Source organism: Schistocerca serialis, chromosome 7 (genome assembly GCF_023864345.2).
Source record: "Schistocerca serialis cubense isolate TAMUIC-IGC-003099 chromosome 7, iqSchSeri2.2, whole genome shotgun sequence".
Classification (NCBI taxonomy): Eukaryota; Metazoa; Arthropoda; class Insecta; order Orthoptera; family Acrididae; genus Schistocerca; species Schistocerca serialis.
Window position 1 is genome coordinate 291151927 of NC_064644.1, and position 15241 is coordinate 291167167.

General features: G+C 43.5%; 1 protein-coding gene across 6 annotated transcripts in view; it reads left to right on the forward strand.

The window, feature by feature from the left end:
- The first annotated feature begins 8030 nt into the window (after positions 1–8030).
- The window catches only part of LOC126412332 (tropomyosin), a 164722-nt gene continuing 157511 nt past the window's right edge, over positions 8031–15241 (forward strand). For 4 of the 6 annotated variants that reach the window (XM_050081869.1, XM_050081866.1, XM_050081867.1 and 1 more), the window contains exon 1: positions 8031–8188. The gene's annotated coding sequence lies outside the window, so the exon portion shown is untranslated. The remainder of the gene's footprint in view (positions 8189–15241) is intronic. The other 2 variants (XM_050081868.1, XM_050081864.1) reach the window with 1 other exon arrangement.

Below are 15241 nucleotides of genomic sequence, written 5' to 3' on the forward strand. Positions count from 1 at the left end.
TCGGTGTTGGGGCCACTGCTGTTTCTTATTTATATAAATGATATGCCTTCTAGTATTACAGGTGATTCAAAAATATTCTGTTTGCTGATGACACCACCTTGGTAGTGAAGGATCTTGTGTGTAATATTGAAACATTATCAAATAATGTAGTTCATGATATAAGTTCGTGGCTTGTGGAAAATAATTTGATGCTAAATCACAGTAAGACTCAGTTTTTACAGTTTCTAACTCACAATTCAACAAGAACTGACATTTTAATCAGACAGAATGGGCATGTTATAAGCGAGACAGAACAGTTCAAGTTCCTAGGCGTACGGATAGATAGTAAGCTGTTGTGGAAAGCCCATGTTCAGGATCTTGTTCAGAAACTAAATGCCGCTTTATTTACCATTAGAACAGTATCTGAAATAAGTGACATTTCAACACGAAAAGTAGTATACTTCGCATATTTTCATACGCTTATGTCATATGGTATTATTTTTTGGGGTAATTCTTCTGATTCAAAAAGGGTATTTTTGGCTCAAAAACGGGCTGTTCGAGCTATGTATGGTGTAAGTTCGAAAACCTCTTGTCGACCCCTATTCAATAGTCTGGGAATTTTGACATTGCCCTCACAGTATGTATTTTCTTTAATGTCGTTTGTTGTTAGCAATATTAGCTTATTCCCAAGAGTTAGCAGCTTTCACTCAGTTAATACTACGCAGAAATCAAATCTGCATGTGGAATGCACTTCCTTGACTCTTGTGCAGAAAGGAGTACAGTATTCTGCTGCATTCATTTTCAATAAGCTACCACAAGAACTCAAAAATCTTAGCAGTAGCCCAAACTCTTTTAAGTCTAAACTGAAGAGTTTCCTCATGGCTCACTCCTTCTATTCTGTCGAGGAGCTCCTGGAAGAGCTAAAAAATTAAGCAAATTCCAGTGTTACATTCTTGATTTTCTTTATTTAAACTAACGACTTGTCGCCTGAATATGTTTCTTATATTTCATTTTATCTGTTTCTACAATCGTGTTATAATTTCATGTATTGACTCGTTCCATGACCATGGAGACTTCTCCTAAATGTGGTCCCACGGAACAATAAATAAATAAATAAAAAAATAAAATAATTGCCAGCCTGTAGGTACATTGCACGTTCTAAGTACTGCAATTTCTTCGAAACAACTAATCGGATTTCGAAGAGTGAAACAGGGCTGAAATTCCTCTGTTCGAAATCTACAATACTAGAAGAAAATATTACTGTGGTTCCATTTGATAAACCGCAGTTGACATCTACACGTCTATTTTACCGTTCACTTGGGTGAAATTAAAATTATATTATTACCTGACTTCGTAAAATATGACCCTTTCTTGTTTCTTCTCCAATCTGTAATTAAAAAAAAGTCACTTCACTTTCAGTTAACAATAAGTAAGTTGGAGGAACAGACTGAAAAACAGTTGTAAGTTTTCTGGAGATAAAGAGTGTTGAAGCTGAATGACATCGTACATACTGAAGAGGCCCATAGTGTTCAATTTATTCAGGCAGAGGAGAGTTGGTACCCAAGCATACATTTCAAAAATATCCAGGGCTTCCAATGGACTCAAGCTTCCATGAAATTACAAATGAACACCACAACTAAATGACAATATTCATCGATGGGTCTAAGTGGAGGTATTCTCCTGCTGCTCTGTGATTTTTCGTGAACGTCGTTGTAAGGTTTACTTACCTAACAAATTTACGATAAATCATGCGGAGTTAAGAGCTGTTTGAGGGCATTGGAGAAGGTAAGACATCTCGTGTCATTCCTCATCTGACCCGACTCCTAATGTACCCGTCAATTTATGCAGTCAATTGATTCTGCAGGTAAACAAAATCAGAAGTCCATGGGCAACCTTCTCCGCTTACAAACGCTGGGTAAGGATACGGCATTTTGCTCAGTATGGGAGCACATCGGAATGCAGAGAAAGGTATTAGGTGAAGTCGCAGTCAGAGAGGTACCAGTACGTATTGAAGCACTGGACATCCCATGCTTCAGTGAACCGTCATCTTACAAGCTATCACTTTCGTTGGACTTACAGAGTCACGAAAAAAGTATAGCTGGATGGGGCGGTCAGTAACTTACAGCTATTATAGTTAGACTACAATGAGGTGACAAAAGTCTTGGGATACCTCCGAATTCGTGTCGGATCTCCTTTTACCCGGCGTAGCGCAGCAACTCGGCGTGGCGTGGACTCAATACAAGTAAGTCTTTGAAAGTCCCCTGCAGAAATATTTAGCTATGCTGCAACTCTAGCCGTCCATAATTGCGGAAGCGTTGCCGGTGCAGCATTTTGGGCACGAACTGACGTCTCGATTACGTCCCACAAATGTTCGAACAGATTCATAACAAGCGATCTGGGCGGCCAAATCTTTCGCTTGAATTGTGCAGAAGGTTCTTCAAACCAGCCACGAACAAATTTGGCCTGATAACAAGGAGCATTGGAATCAATAACATGAAGTCCATGAATGGCTTCAAATGGTCTCCAGGTAGCCGACATAATCATTTCCAGTCAATGATGTATTCAGTCGGACCAGAAGACCCAGTCTAGTCCATGTAAACAAGGCCCATACGTTTGTGGAGCCACCATCAGCTTTCACAGCGCCAGTGCTGGACGACTTGGGTCCATGGCTTTGTGGAGTCTGCGCCACACACGAACCCTACCATCAGCTTTTACCAACTGAAATCGGGTCTCATCTGACCGGGTCACGGTTTTCCAGTCGTCTAGGGTCCAACCAGTATGTCACGAGCCCAGAGAGGCACTGCAGGCGATGTTGTGCTGTTAGCAAAAGCACTCGCGACGGTCGTCTGCTGCCACAGCCCACTAACGCCAAATTTCGCCTAATTGTCCTACCCTGTGGCTATTTCATGCAGTGATACTTGTCTGTTCGCACTGACAAACATCGCTGCTATCGGTCGTTAAGTGAAGGCCGTCTGCCAGTGGATTGACCATGGTGAAAGGTAAAGCCTGAAATTTGATTATCTTAACAACCCTGACACTGTGGGTCTCGGAATATTGAATCCCCTATAGACTTCTGAAATGGAATGTCCCACGCGCCTAGCTCCAATCACCATTCCGCGTTCAAACTTTGTTAATTCCCGTGGTGCAGCCTTAATTACATAGATACTTTTTCACTTGAATCACCTGAGTACAAATGACAGTTCCGGCAATGAACTGCCCTGTCATATCTTGTGTACGCTATACTACCGCCATCTGTATATGCGCAAATCGACATACCATGACTTTTGCCACCTGAGTGTGTAAGAGCATGATCTGAGGGAGATAGCTTAGCGGTTACTATTCTGCACCCATATTCGGGAAGGTGACGGTTAGAATTCCCGTCAGTCCATCCAAATTTAGATTTTCCATGGTTTTCCTAATCGCTTAAGTTAATGTGAGCGTGGTTCATTTGAAAAGGACGCTGCTGCCATTCCTTTCAAGTCTCTGCTTGTGTTGGGTTCCTAATAATCTCGTCGACGATGGTACGTTAAATTCCAATCTTTGTTACTTTGTACTAGAGCATGGCGTATCTTCTACGAGACTTTCAAGCGAGATTAGATATTTCTCACTTGTCCGTGGATAGCGCACAGTCTGATAACGTATGGCTTCCTCCTCTGTTGAAAGGACTCTCCTCTTGTCTTTCTAGAGGTGTACATGACATTTTATCACAATCTGTTTAGTATTAAGACGAGAGGGCAGAGGCTAATTTATCTGCTTTGCTTTGATGTAGTCAGTGAGAGTGTACCATTTGTTTGTTGCTATGGGCGTTTCTTGTTCATGGGTGCTTGTCTGTGTGTTCTGTGTGTATGTGTTCTGTACGTATATGTTCTGTATGACTGTTTTGTATGTTGGTGATGAGCTGCTTGTTTTTCTGTGCTAGGTACCCCCTTTATTTTTGTTTTAATTTTGTGATTCAGTTTCTCTATAATATTTGTGTCATTTCCATTCTCCACAGCTATTTGTTTGATTATATGTACAAGGGTTAAAAGTTGCCTGCAGAACGGGTAACTAACTACAGAGAAAACTAAGAGCAACCAATGCAGACACAGACAAATGCAACACATCTGGCACTTACCAACTGACATGCCAGGACTGAAAATCAGTTTATATAGAACAGACAACCAGAAACTTTAGTACCAGACACAGAATACAGAAGAGCTGCCATGCTACATATGCTGAACACCTTATGGATACGAAACACAGCCCAACAGACATCAACACCGACTTGAAAATCCTCAAATGTAGCAACAGCGCCGGCCGTGGTGGCCGAGCGGTTCTAGGCGCTACAGCCTGGAACCGCGCGACCGCTACGGTCGCAGGTTCGAATCCTGCCTCGGGCATGGATGTGTGTGATGTCCTTAGGTTAGTTCGATTTAAGTAGTTCTAACTTCTAGGGGACTGATGGCCTTAGAAGTTTAGTCCCATAGTGCTCAGAGCCATTTGAACCATTTTTGTAGCAACAGCCCTCCACAAAAAGTAATAATTGGAGAAAAATAGCAAATACAAACAATAAATGAGTACACAGCTCTCTGAAACGGAACTATGGTCTCTGCCCTCGAAGAACTTATCAGTCAACACCAACCCACAGACGGCCCCTCCAACCATCCCCCAACCCAAACACACACACACAAAACTAAACAATTAAACAAAGCTAAGAAACCTTCAACTACTTGCACACACAAGCACATACACACACACACACACACATACACACACACAATTCTAAAACTAAATAAATAATTTTATAAATAAAACCCTCATCCATTCACCTCCATCTACACACACACACACACACACACACACACACACACACACACACACACACGCACACACAAAATGGCAGATACACTTCACAAAAACTGAAAACTCTCGACCAGACCACATTCAGCTGTTCCGCCATCTTGTTTTCGTAGTTTCTAAACTGTGGCATTGAAAGCTACGATTTTTTTTTTCTGGGTCATCAGTCCTCTAACTAGTTTGATGCAGCCCGCCACGAATTCCTCTCCTGTGCCAACCTCTTTATCTCATCTTCATCTTGCAACCCACGTCCTCAATTACTTCCTGGATGTATTCCAATCTCTGTCTTCCCCTGCACTTTTTGCCCTCTACAGTTCCCTCTAGTATCATGGAAGTCATTCCCTCATTTCTTAACAGATGTCCTATCATCCTGTCCCTTCTCTTATCAGTGTTTCCCACATATTCCTTTTCTTTCCGATTCTGCGCAGAGCCCCCTCATTCCTTACCTTATCAGCCCACCTAATTTTCAACATTCGTCTGTAGCACCACATCTCAAATGCTTCTATTCTCTTCTGTTCTGGTTTTCCCACAGTCCATGTTTCACTACCATACAATGCTGTACTCCAGACGTACGTCCTCAGAAATTTGTTTCTCAAATTAAGGCCTACGTTTTATAGTAGTAGACTTCTCTTAGCCAGGAATGCCCGTTTTGCCATTGCTAGTCTGCTTTTGATGTCCTCCTTGCTCCGTCCATTATTGGTTATTTTACTGCCTAGGTAGCTGAACTCCTTAACTTCATCTACTTCGTGACCATCAATCCTGATGTTAAGCTTCTCGCTGTTCTCATTTCTGCTACTTTTCCTTACTTTTGTCTTTCTTCTATTTACTCTCATTCTACATTCTGTACTAATAAAACTGTTTATTAAATTTAGCAGGTCATGTAATTCTTCCACACTTTCACTCAGGATAGCAATGTCATATACTTTCACCTTGAATTTTAATTCCGCTCCTGAACCTCTCTTTTATTTCCATCACTGCTTCTTCGATGTGCCGATTGAACAGTAGGGGGCAAAGACTACACCCCGTCTTACACCCTTTTTAATCCGAGTACTTCGTTCTTGGTCGTGTACTCTTATTATTCCCTCTTGGCTGTGGTACATATTGTATATACCCATCTCTCCCTATAGCTGATCCCTATTTTTCTCAGAATATCGAACATCTTGCGCCATTTTACATTGTCGAATGCAACAGGTTCGAATCCTGTCTCGGACATGGATGTGTGTGATGTCCTTAGGTTAGTTAGGTTTAAGTAGTTCTAAGTTCTAGGGGACTGATGACCACAGCAGTTAAGTCCTATAGTGCTCATAGCCATTTGAACAAAGACAGCGGATGAAAAGACGTCGGATTTGATTCCTGGTCAACTCTAAAAATTGATCACTTATCACTTCTTTCATCTCTGGTTTATTAAAGTGAAAAATTTCAAATTTCTCTGTAGTTCTGAGTCTACAAGATTGTAGGTCTTCCTATAACTGACTGCGTAAATCACTTTAAAGGCCGGGGGAATGCAACGACATACATTCTCTAGTAGGGCATTGTGGCGTTCAAACTTTTAGTTGATGACAACTTCACTTTGTCTTCAATTGATTTAATCATAAGCTGCCAGCTCCATCCTCCTCCGATCTAGTGACAGAACGTAAATAACAGATAAATTAAAGAGATCTACATCTACATTACGCCGCAAGCCACCCAACGGTGTGTGGCGGGGGGCACTTTACGTGACACTGTCATTACCTCCCTTTCCTGTTCCAGTCGCGTGTGGTTCGCGGGGAGAACGACTGCCGGAAAGCCTCCATGCGCGCACGAATCCCTCTAATTTTACATTCGTGATCTCAAAAATGGTTCAAATGGCTCTGAGCACTATGGGACTTAACATCTATGGTCGTCAGTCCCCTAGAACATAGAACTACTTAAACCTAACTAACCTAAGGACAGCACATAACACCCAGCCATCACGAGGCAGAGAAAATCCCTGACCCCGCCGGGAATCGAACCCGGGAGTGGGAAGCGAGAACGCTACCGCACGACCACGAGATTTCGTGATCTCCTCGGGTGGTATAAGTTGGGGGGAAGCAATATATTCGATACCTCATCCAGAAACGCACCCTCTCGAAACCTGAACAGCAAGCTACACCGCGATGCAGAGCGCCTCTCTCGCAGAGTCTGCCACTTGAGTTTGCTAAACATCTCAGTAACGCTACCACGCTCACCAAATAACCCTGTGACGAAACGCGCCGCTCTTCTTTGGATCTTCTCTACCTCCTCTGTCAACCCGACCTGGTACGGATCCCACACTGATGAGCAATACTCAAGTATAGGTCGAACGAGTGTTTTGTAAGCCACCTCCTTTGTTGATGGACTACATTTTCTAAGGACTCTCCCAATGAATCTCAACCTGGCACCCGCCATACCAACAATTAATTTTATATGATCATTCCACTTCAAATCGTTCCGTGCCCATACTCCCAGATATTTTACAGAAGTAACTGCTACCAGTGTTTGTTCCGCTATCATATAATCATACAATAAAGGATCCTTCTTTCTATGTATTCGCAATACATTACATTTGTCTATGTTAAGGGTCAGTTGCCACTCCCTGCACCAAGTGCCTATCCGCTCCAGATCTTCCTGCATTTCGCTGCAATTTTCTAATGCTGCAACTTCTCTGTATATTATAGCATCATCCGCGAAAAGCCGCATGGAACTTCAGACACTATCATTTTCCTATAGTTCTTCTTCTTGCCCTGTGCCTTCCACTCTTCCGTAAAATTACTGTGAATCCCCTTCTAACTCTTACTTGTGAATATGCTGCGCTCTTATTTGTGAAAATGTCGATTAGGAAAAATTTTGGTGAATGGTGAGACTGCAAGTTTAGAAGAGAGTTATGGCTCAGAATCATAGCTATAGCTGCCAGATTTCTGGGCGGTGCCCCCGATCTTTCTGTAACATGACGTCACTGATACACCCCTCTTTAGCACATTCCTCCTACCGCACCGCTACCCAAAAATAATTGCGAGAACTGTGGAGGGGTGTGAGGTGATCTCCCTCTCCAGAAATCACCGGCGGTAGGGGTGCCTGCACAGCGTTTTCGCACGAGAGTGGGGGGTGGGGAAAGAGCAGTTTTGAAACGAGACCCCGCCGTTGGCGCGCCGAGCGAACTTAAAACTCGCGCCAAAAAAGCGGCCCGGCCGGCGTCGCGGGCCAGGTGGAGGGGGCAGCGGTCGCGGGGTGGGGGCAGGCGGCCTCGGCCGCGGCGCGCCTGGTAAGGCGAGGCGAAAGGCGAGCCGACCTGGAGCCGGCCGTTGGCGGAGCAGCCAGTCGCGTGCAGACTCGAGGACCAACTAGACGCCTGCGGCGGGCACTTTCGTTGTACGAGGTAAGTGATCGCCTCGCCGGCGCCCCACCCCCACTGTCAGAGTACTGGCGAACCCTCGTCGTTACCTGTTGTCCATAGAAAAATGAGCAGCAGTGCGCTTCAAAGCGTGCGCAAGTGACTGTGTGGATGAATCGCACCGTTAGAAATTTTTTCCCACATAGAATATTGACATTTCTTTATATTTCACTAAGCTTGCCCGCAAAATTCAGATATTTGTCAAAATTATTGAACAGTTGTTGACGGTAAACGGACCGTCACTAACAGAAACGCGGCTGTAACAAACAAAATACATGCTCTAACAACATTTAAGGGAGTCTCATTCATCCCATATCACTGTATACTTCAGTTAAGATTTCCAGTCGTCGTAGTAACGTAAATTTTTGGGACTGTCATTGACCAAAACTAAAAGCAATAACACGATACTCTGTTTTCATTTTCATTACGTACTCTGTCTGTTTGCACGAATATAACAGAACATACAGAAATAGCAACAAGTCAATGTAGGCAAGAGGGTAAACAAAATGCGCGTCTTAACGTATCTCATATGACAGGATCTCACTAGTTCCGTTGACTTTTCGAAAGGTGTGTGTGTGAAGAAAAAAAAAGTGTTAATGTAGCAGCGCTCCTTTTATGTCTGTGCAATCAGCTTCATCTGAACAGAATAAAAACGATCATCGTGTCTTGTTAGGAAGTGTACTAAACCAACAAAAGTTTTTTTTTTCAAACTGAGTTCATTCCCAGTAAATGGCTTGGCAGCCAAAAGACAATATTAAGCGGGAATTGACTGCCTCGAACATTTCTAGCAGGTAACTGAAGATACTCATATGTCACTAGCGGTATTACGAACTGAGCAAAACAAACAATACAGCTATGGAGAATAAGCTGCTTGATCATTACCTTTATAAACAGACTGCATACTTACCTGATGGGTTACACTAAGTAGGAATTATGTAAAAAGCGCCGAAGTGCTAATGCTCGTCACTACTGTAAGTTATGACGGCGGTGGATGCGATGTTCAGATAGACTTGCAGAGTACGGAGGGAGTGTCGGTCATAACAAGGTAGTAATATGATTAAATGAGCTAGTTCTACATCGAGTGTATGCTTCGTTAATGTTGACTGTAGTGTGGCGTGTCCAAGCTCGAATAGATCTGCATTTCTCGAGAACAGGCGGGAATCGAAGGCATGTGAAAGTTTTAAGTCAGTTCTTGACATGTGGTTAGGAATGTATCTGGGTTAGTCCCATTCACAAAATTCCACGTCCGTCTGACATTAAGTTTTGTTTGTGTATTTCTCCTACAGCTGACGGTGGCATTCCTAAGGAGAAACTGGACGCTTTATTGAGCTTGCATCCAGGCCACAGTGGGGTTGATATCTGATGGAAACAAATTCAGGCATCAGCAATATTAGCTGTCAAGTGCTTGTCACAGGTTAGGGAACAAAAGACACGGCGCCGCCAGCTATATTGTCCCATTGTGTGTATAGACCGCTGCGTCGGCACGTACGGCATTGTCTGCGCCGGCCCCTCGCTGACACATCAGGCAAACACCATCCTTCCCATGTGGATCGTGCGTCTCGAGCAGCGTTCCCGTTGCTTGCACTGAGAGACCGTAAACCAAAGTAAACGACCCCCCCCCCCCTCCAAATTGATTCATACATTTAATCTGTAGGCACATCAAAGTTGAAGAGCTGTTAGTGTCGAGTGTGATACACTGATAGTTCTGCGTAATCTGTCGAGGGTCAAGGGATTTCCTGAAACGTTCTTTGTGAAATGGAGCTACTGTGCTGCTAGATTCATTCGCAGCAGAGATACGGCACGTTCTTCAGTCTATCGGTCAGAAGTGAAGCCCCCAACAGAATTGTGATAAGGTGCTAACTAGTGTGTGTGTGTGTGTGTGTGTGTGTGTGTGTGTGTGTGTGTGAGCGCACGCGCGCGCGCTTTTAATTAGTGCTAATCACGTTACAATAAAAGTTAATTCTTTCCTCATTCCGTAATCTACCTGTATTGTCCTCTTGATTTGATTCTAGAGATAAAAAGTTCCGAAACTCCGTGGCAGATTAAAACTATACTGGTGTGGGACTCGAACCTGCGACCCCCTGCCTTTCGCGGGCAAGATCTCTAGCTATGTATGAGCTATGCAAGCACAACTCACGATCAGCTCTTGACAGCTTTACTTTCGCAAGTACCTCATGTCACTCGGCGTTAAATTTCGTTCACTAATTTTTTTCCAATCTTCCTATCAAATATCGATGGCTGTTACGTCAGTTTCCAATATCAAAGTAGAATTTAAACAGTGACCCACCTCCTTGCTTTTCCGTAGCTCATGTAAGATACACATACATAAAAAGCACAAAAATTCATCATTGGAGGTTTGCCTTGTGTAATACAGCTTTTCAATACACACCACGCAGTTTATATGCATAGATCCTCGGAGTTCGCTACACATTCATCTTCCCTGATTTCGCCAACTTGCAAACATACTTTCCAACGCAACCCAAATCTAAAGCTACAGTATAGTTCAACCTGTCACCTCTACAAAGATTTCGCGTGGCGAACCATCACACTCTTAACTATAGGTAGTTCGTGAGGAGGGAGATCTGGGTCATAGTACCATCGACAGCGAAGACTACACAACTAACCTGATAGCAATGCTTGATGAGAGTGAAAACTGGCAGATTCCGTGCGGGAGGAGTCATCCTGATGGGTGGGGAGAGTAATTTAGGGTAACTTAATTTAGGAAGTATACTTCTTGCCATTGACTCAGTGGGAACTGTCGTGGGCAACGCTCTTGGCAACGAAGGCATCGGAATCGAAATGTGACTTAGAACTTCGGTTTAGGTATCTCCTACCTCTCCCTCCCTCCCTCCCCCCCCCCCTTTACTCAAAAGTGCACATATGTAGTAAAGAACGGCTCAGTCGAAGATTTTTGCAGAGTCAAATTTTAATTTTCCTCCGGAATGAACCCCGTAGCGAATCTCTAAATGACTGTTCGAAGTAAATTCGAGGCCTGTTGCTCCCAGTCGGTCGTCAGCACGTTGTAAGTATAGCAGTTGCGCTCGTAACTAGAAGTTTCGAAGCGATAAAAGATCTACCAGGACAGAAAACACTTGTTGAATGCCAGTTGGAGATGTACCACGTAGATCAGTCGCGACAGCTTCTCGTGTGGGACGGAGTGTCTAGAACCGGCTTTGGGGGCGAGCAGCAGAGAGACTCTGAGCTAGCCTAGGCCGAACCCCAGGGCGGGCACGGAAATACGCGGCCGCCAGAATAAACTGGCAGACTAAATTTAAGCCGAGCGCCGCCGCCGCCGTGGAAAGCGATTGGCGTTCCCCTCTGCGTGGGTGGCGCGCCCCCGCGCCCGCGGGCATCTGCGGTTACTAGGCGACGACACAGTCCGGTTCCCCAGCAGCCATCGCAACGGCGTGCCGTGGTCCCGAGACGTCCAATAGCAGCAGGTAGCAGCCTTGGATCTATAACTCTGCTGCTGGGAAAACTAAAATCATTGTCCTCTCTAAAGCAACAACTTCGTCTAGCTAAGAGCAATTTACTATTGTTGATACTCGTCTTACGACCATGCCTCAAGCGTCTACCACTAAGGCGATGACGGCCAATTATCCTTTCAGTGCAGATGCACACCAAGCTCAAACTCTTACGGGAATCGGCGAGATGCCACGAGTAATGAGGCTGTAGTGTGTGGTATAAGTGGAGAATTTGGATATGACTGGAGGGATGCTATAGCAGTCCGGATGGCGCAGCGGCCAGCGCATCTTTCTGATAAGCAGGAGACTCAGATTCGAAAACCAGTCTAGCACAAATTTTCAGCTTGTCACATTGATATCAGTGACTAATGTCTTCATTTCCTGTGTGTGTCTACTATTCCGTTCCAGTATCCTTCAAAACCCTTCGCCATCTGATAAATTACGTCGCTGGCAAACCTCAGTTCTTCATCCACATCATTCTCCTCAAGCCACCTAATTGTGTGTGGCGGAGGGTACTTTTTGTACCACTCTGTCCTCCAACCCTGTTCCAATCGCGAGTAGCGCGTGGAAGAATGATTGTCGGCAAGCCTCTGTATTGGCTCAAATTTCACGTACTTTCTCCTCATGGTCATTACGCGAGACATGGGGGTGGAGCAGGAGGGATTAATGTTGTCAGACTCTTCCCGGAGAGTGCTCTCACCAAATTTCAGTAATAAATATCTCCGTGATGCACAACGCCTCTCTTGTAACGCCTGCCAATGGAGTTTGTTGAGCATCTCTGTAACGCCCGTGAAGAAACATGCCCTCTCTTCGTTGGATCTTCTCGATCTCTCTTAGTTCTATCTGGTAGGGATCCCAGGTAGACGAACCATACTCAAGAATGGGTCGAACAAGCGCCTTATAAGCCACTTCTTTCGCGGATGAGTTACATTTCCTTAAGATTCAGCCTATGAAGCTGATTCTGGCATCTGCTTTTCCCACTATTTGTTTCATATGGTCATTCCATTTAAGGTCACTCCGGGTAGTTACTCCTGGATATTTTACGGCAGATACTGTTTCTAGCGGTTCGTCATGAATAGTGTAGCTTCACAGTAGTTGTTAAATTTACTTACGTTCAGCGTCAACTGTCAAAGCCTGCATTATTCATCAATTCTCTGCAGGTCATTCTGCAAATCGGTACTATCTTCTGGCATTGCTACTTTGTTATAGAGAACTGCATCTGCGAACAGCCTTGGAGAACACCCGACACTTTCTACTACATCATTTATATATCTCGTAAACAGTAATGGTCCTATTACATTTCCTGATTTCTTCCTGAACGGTAATTCCTTCTCTAAATTTCTTCGTTGTTTCCTTCACCATTTGCTCAAAGTACACACTGAATAATATCTAGGATAGGCTACAATCCTGTCTCACAACTACCGCTTCCATTTAATGTTCTTAGACTCTAATAAATGCAGTTTGGTACGTGCACAGTTTGTAGATAAATTTTCGCACCCTGTATTATATCCCTGCTACTTTCAGAAATTCGAAGCATATTCCAGTCGACATTATCAAAGTCTTTCTGTAAATCTACATATGCTTTAAACGTGGGTTTGCCTCTGCTTAACCTAAGACGTAGAATCAGTATTACCTCGACTGTTCCTAAATCTCACCGTACCCCCAAACTGATCTCCGCGGTCGGCTGCTAACAGTTTTTCCATTCTTTTGAAAAAAAAATCGTGTCAGTATTTTGCAACCATGACTAAACTGATGATTGCATTCTTCTTATTGTCACAGGGTATTTTGCCTGTCTCATGTCATGGTCGCTAAGCAGTATAGAAAATAACAGCTACTGAATAGTGCTACAGAAAACAGGTTTAGGTGAGAAATCAGGATAACTAATGAGGTACCGAATTTATGGCTCAATCTGACTGAAGGAATCGCTTGATGGGACATATCCTGAGGCAGCAGTGAATGGAGAGTAGTGGAGGGGGGGTGGGAGATAAAATTTTACGCAAGGCTTGACTACACTAATCTGGTTGATGTGGATGTAGACTGCAGGAATTATTCAGAGGTGAAGTGGCTTGGATAGGATTGAACAAGTGTTCGGACTGAAGATTAAGTGACGACTGATTTAGCAAGTGCGTAGTGTAATTCTTTCCAAAACGCAGTTGTCGGTAAAGATGGACACACGTAACTGCAAGCTTGATAATCGTGCTTGAGCGTCCGTAAGGAAATTTACCACAACTATTTTGACTGGACAGCTGTTTGCTGCCGTATGTTTCTAACTGCGCAACCTTGAACTATCCTACTAACAAAGCAGAGGCTTAAGCGCGAATACTAGTAATGCGTAGGCTTTTATAGGAAAACGTAAACTGTCGGACAGTATTCATGGCGATGTTATCGTTCGTTCTTAACCGTAACGATAGCTGATGAATTTCATTCGTTATTGTGGAAGTCGACCTTGTCTCTGATGTCACAATATAACTAAGAGGGGTACCCCTGGCAGAGCACACAATAATTGTTTCTACAGGCGGCGAAAAAGAACGTAATTGTTTTTTTTTAATCAAGCGATCACAGGAAAATAAACTTGAACCTAAATGTAAATACGGGGCTACAGCTGACCTCACAAATTAACTCTCACTTGTAAATCAAATAGTTCAGGATGGAGGGAAGCTGAAATATTTGTCCTTTCTAAAGGTCATTATGCCAGTCACCTGAGCATATAGTGTGCTCACTAAGATAATAAGGGGTATTTCGCTACATTAAGCAATATTTGTACCGCATAGTTTCCTTTCCCTTTCTATTTCTAATACGACACTGACGAGTTTTGCTGACGTAAAGTACGTGTCCTTCACTGTTTTCCAACTGTTTGTCCAACATTGCTTACCACATTTTCTGCTGATATAAGTGAGGATGCGCATTCTGTGTTATGTTTGTCAAACTCACGTTGTTTTAACTTGTCAAGCAATAACGAACAGCAGCTGTTGAAATTTTTCCCACCGCTGTTACTCTTCCCTTCAGAATAACAGACGTTTGCTGAATCTTCCTTCTAATATACAGCACAGAGGCAACAAATCAACTACACTAGCTGACACAGTGAATCACTGTTAGATACGTGAACGTTCAGCCCTCAACGAATCTTACAGTACTGTACTAATTTCGGTAGCGTGTAATGAGGAATAACTCTTAACTGAAACAAAGCTGTGTCAATACAGCATTGTAATACAAGCAGTAAATCCCTAATGGATGTACTGCACTGAACTGATTACATTACTATGCTGTTACTTTAAACATAAATTTCACTTAACTCTAGACTTTGATCGTGATGTTTAAGGGAAGAAACTCTGGCAACCTATTATGTTGTTCCATATAATTCAAACAATTTTTTTCAACGGAGTCGAGTAATATCGAAGAATTAAAATTTTACGGGGCACCCAGAGATGAGTTATTTCAATTCCAGAATTTCCTACTTGTATTCTAAATTAGGTACACCCGCGCAGCTGCTTACTGTGCTTGACTCCCCGCCATTAAGAGGATTTGGTTTGCCTCGTCAGAAGTGCAATGTTTGACATTGAGAGTTCTGAGCAGA